Below are 5,288 nucleotides of genomic sequence, written 5' to 3'. Positions count from 1 at the left end.
AAAAAAAAAATTGAAAGCCGCTCAAAATTAAGGGGATTCTCATCGTTTTTTTTTTTACTATACTGGTGGTTGAGTTCATCCTGAACTTCTTCCGACGAGACGCACGGTCAATAACGAGTTCTGTTTGGCCGTATTGAAGCGTTGCCGTGAGAACATCAGAACAGAAAAACGGCCGAAATTGTGGAAAAAATTCATGGATCTTACCAAACGATAATGTATCGTCGGAGCGAGCCACGATTGTGATCGAATTTAAAGCCAAAAATGCAATTAATACCATTGTTCAAACGACTGAGTCACCAGATTTGGCTCTGTATAATTTTTTCTTGTTTCCTAAACCATTATTTTGTCGACCGGAGAGATAAAACAAAATTTCCTGGAGGTGCTGAACGCCATTCCAAAAAGTGCTATGAAAACTTTTTCGAGGCGTAAGTGTATTATATTTGGTTATATTTTTTTTAAGTTAAAGGGTAAAAGGGTATAATTCTAAACAGACCTCATAAAGAATATATAAAAGTGATCAGCATGACGAGCTGCTTCGTCCACTCGTCTGCATATACGCGTACCAGCTCCTCAGGTTTAAAGCTATGGAAGGTTCATTTTATGCTTTCAGAAAATTATTAACTGAGATTTAGTTCAGGTTCCTCGAGGTTTGATTGAGAATATAATGATTCAACGACGTCACTATGCGCTTTTTGGTAAGCAACTCCAACCAATTTGTATAAATATATTCATTTTAAGATTATTTCGATTTTCCTCGAGAAATTCTGGTTGGAAACTAGTAATTTTCCTATTTGAAAGTTGGTACAAAACTTTCTATTAGGGGATTCAGAACTAAAATCATAAGTTTTAACATTTCTTTAAAAAAAATTGTTGTTGTTGGATTGCATATAAAAATCAGTTTATGCAATAACAATTCTCAATGATTTCGATTCGTTGTAACTTACAGCTTTATGAGACTCTACAAACACTATAAACTCATAATAAGTCTAAACTATTTTATCGTTTATTTTCTAAATTTCAGAGCTCATAAACCAGATAACTGTCAAGTTGTTTTGATACTGGTATGCGAGTAACTAATTTGACAGTTTTGCCTGCCAGTTGAAATATTTGACAGGTCTCTAAGGCAACTATTCCCTCGCTTATAAAAATGTCAGTGCTAAAGAGTTGAGCTTCAATAAAACTGTCTACGCTATTAAGCAACAAAAAAGACGGTAAAAATAAGAGAGATCTGTGAACCGCAGAGTTCGATATTTCTATTCTGTTTATAAAATAGGCAGGCTGGTATGCTGAACCTAACTCAACGCTCGCATTTACATATTGGCTCAAAGCGCGCAGCGGCTTTAACACACTAGAGCTGGCTTAACAGGTTGTTGTGTTTGTTTTCGTAGCCGAAACGGTGACAACAACAACACAAACTAATATATATGTATATATATTATCGAGTCGAGTTTTGTTTACAGAGGAACAGGTGCACACAAGTAGACTCTTTCAGTCTCACATCAATTAGTGATACACTTTGTTCGGCCGCGGCGCGTGCTGTGTACTGACTGATAACCACCTGTGTTATACATTGACTTGGTGCATATATCTAATCAGCATGTGGATACACTTCCTCGCGGCCAGAGAACTGGAGCTGAAAGCACGCAATTGGGTATGGATTGAATGTACTTATCGGAAAAACGATTTTGCTAAGGGTGCTTTGGAACCCAAAAGGCTTTATTCGAAACGCCACAATCCACCTCGCTTTGTTTGGCTAAACTCCAAGCATGCCGTAGCTGTCACTCGTCAAATGGCGCGCACAACTTTCGCTCGATTGAAGCGTTACGCAGTCGTCGAAGTAGACGTGAGCAAGCGAGAAGAAACTTGAAAGCAGAAGCTGGTCTTTATCAAAACAAAATTATGTTAGTGAGAGGGTAAACAAATTTTTCATATATTTTATTGGTTAATATTTTATAGTAATTTAATGAATTGTTTGCATGTACTTCAAATGAAATAAATCAAGTGTTTTTTGATGACCGTGGTTTTTAATTTTGGTTTGGACTGATCCTTTTGACAGCCGGACCTACTGCGGAACAACGTTTATAAATCGTGCAAAATTGTTAGCAGAATAAGGGTTCGGTTCGCGCGCTACGGTAATTCGAGCAAAGCATGGAACCACAATTACATTACTGAATAATGCGCACCCTAAGAGATGCCGTATTGTGGGCCCGAAGACGCCATTGTCGCGTTGGAATATAGTATCGAAGAGGACTGAAGTCACATTTCATACAAGATTTTCTATAAGTACCAGGTTGTCTAATAAGTTTTGTCGTTCGTTAAGAGAGTTCGTACGTATGTATGTGAAGTTTCATTTCAATCTGTCAATTCATTCTCTGTTTACAAGGCATTTAGTGTCGACGTGTCACAGTATTTTTTATAATGGAAAAGTTGAATATCGTGCAGTGAAAAAATTCTCATTTTTGGAAGGTATATCACCAAAAGTAATTCACGATCGAATGTCAAAAATGTATAATGATTGTTCACCTACAATTAGAACAGTAGAAAGATGAGTTGCTGAATTTAAGCGTGGTCGTACAAGCTTGAAGACGATCCACGCGGGTGTCCAAAAAGCGCATCAACACCAGAAATCATAGCCAAAATAAAGGATATGGTTTTGGAAGAACGCCGATTGACAAAGAATGATTTAGTAGAGGCTCTACACATCTCATTAGGCAGTGTGAGCCATATTTTAAGTCAAATTTTGGACATTCACTAATAATGGAACGAAAACACATTCGAATGCGACTTTCCCAGCAACATTTGGAGCGTTTTAATAAAGATAAAGTGGATTTTGTGCGTCGATTCATCATGGATGTCTATGGATTAGATTTGGATCTATCACCATGAAATTGAATCAAAACAAGAGGCAAAAGGGTGGTGCGTACCTGGTTGTTCGCTTTCGATACGAGTTCGTGTCCGGAAATCGGCAAAGAAGGTTATCGCATCAGTTTTTTTGGGATGCGAAAGAAAGTTTGTGGACTACTTGTAAACTGGTAAAAAGAAATCAATTTTGAAAAATAACCTTTTGGTCTAGTTGAACGAAAGAATTCGTGAAGAACGACCGGGTTTGCAAAAGAAAAAATCCTTTTTTTTCAGGACATTAAAAGTTGGAATTGTTAAAGCATCCACCACATTGACCACATTTGGTCCCCAGCGACTTCCGTTTGTTTCCAGAACTCAAATAATGTTTGCGTGACAAGTGTTTTTTATCATATGAAGAGGTCATAATTGCTGTTGAAGTGTATTTTGCAGGCCTTGCGTATTCTCACTTCTGGGATGGGGTCCACATATTGGAAGATCGTTGGAGGAAGGGTATTAATGTTCAGGGAGGCTAAACTGAATAATAAAATATATTTGCATCATAAAATTGTGTTTTACTTATCAAATGGAAATGGACCTCTAGGCTAGAATTTATTACATACGTTTTATCTTTTCTTGAAAACTACATGTCGAAAGGAAACACTCTTTACATTAGAAGTTTATAAATTACTAAGAAACAACGCGAAAAACGATTTGAACGCCAACAATATCTATGAGAAAGTTAAGATGAACGTGTTACGGCGACAGTCAAGGCTCCCTAACTGGATACTCATAATAATAGTCGAATCAACTTATTTCTTGTAAGTTATATATTAGGTAAAGTTAAGTTGCCTCGTAGGGTTGACCTAAATCGATAAGCTTCTTGCAGTAGATTAAGAGGTCCTCATAAATCAAATTACAGAATTGAGCTTACCATAAATTTATTCATGTGGTTAATATCAATTGCAGTCACCAAGCTTACCGATCACCGATCACAGTCCGACCGGAAGAGAAAGTGTCAAGATGCGCCCACCTCACCTTACTACATACACAAACATACTACAAACATTTTATCGCACCGCTTGTGCACTTAATAGACAGAGTTCGCTCTGAACACCTACATGCTCAGTTCACATCAAACCTGCCCAGCAAAGTAGTTCTAGCAGTATTTTATTACCTTGACTCTACTTGACATACAGACGAAAATTATTATTTATATTACAGTGGCATATACAATTATTAGAACTAATGTTATCAATTAATTGAAAGCGGTATTGAAGTTCCCCTCTCGACAAACAAAGGCCAAACTCTATAAGTCACTCAATATTCCCGTTCTTCTATAGGAGTCGGTGTTGCGAGTTTTTAAGAGAAAGGTTGAGGAGAACATTTACGGTCATTTGCGCATTGGCAACGGCAAACACCGCAGTCGACGGAACGGTCAGCTGTACGAGATAACGACAACCTTGACATAGCCCAGCGACTTAAGAGACAGCGGTTACGCTGGCTAGGTCATGTCTTCTGAATGGATGAAAACACTACAGGTCTGATACTATTCGATGCAGTCCCGTCGGGGACCGCCACTCCGTTGCAGAAATTGGGCGGAGAAGAACCTGGCTGCACTTGGTATATCGAATTGGCGCCAAATTGCGAAAAGAAGAAACGAAGAAACGACTGGCGCACCGTTGTTAACTCGGCTATAACCGCGTAAGCAGTGTCTACGCCATTAAAGAAGAAGGAGAAGGTATTGAAGTACGTAAAATCACTTCGATCAACTTATAGTTGTTTATAGTCTGTGGTTTTATAAATATCAAAATTCTCAGAACCAGTTCTAATTTATCTTAGAGGAATCATACTTTCAATGCTGAAATGTTCCGCAAGCATTATGAATGTACTGAAATGGCAGCAAACTCTATGCGACCAGCCAACCCTTCTGAGAACCGATTATCTTTGCACTGAAATAAATATTTTAAACTCCGGCAATGCCCTGCTTTCGACAGTAATCACTATTGATTTTTTATATTTAATAATATTATATATTTGCAGTGGTGGGCGAAAGTCCAGTGAACTCCGCTATTATCTCATGCGTACATATGTATATACATATGGCCAAACGGTTATAGTATAAAGTGCCGTAAACATACTTATATCTAAATTGCAAAGCAACTAAGTTTTGTGAAAAATGTGTGCAACATGTGCAATTGTGCAAGTTATAACTGTATCTATCTACTTAGATACATACGTACGTGCGCTTTGCTTTTGTGAGAAATAACGAAAGACAACGAGCGATTTGCGGCAAACCTTGCAAGCAAGTGCAAAATTTCCCGCACTTAAAGCAGAACTGTGGTTCGCCACGATAAGTGTATTTAAGTGGCATAAACATATATATATATATGTATGTTTGTACGAACTAAAGAAATTATGGTAATTTCTAAATTGTCGTAAAACGTTTT

The sequence above is a fragment of the Bactrocera latifrons genome, unplaced genomic scaffold, assembly GCF_001853355.1.
Source record: "Bactrocera latifrons isolate USDA-ARS-PBARC rearing strain unplaced genomic scaffold, ASM185335v1 scaffold_49, whole genome shotgun sequence".
Lineage (NCBI taxonomy): Eukaryota > Metazoa > Arthropoda > Insecta > Diptera > Tephritidae > Bactrocera > Bactrocera latifrons.
Note: the sequence above shows the minus strand (reverse complement) of the source record.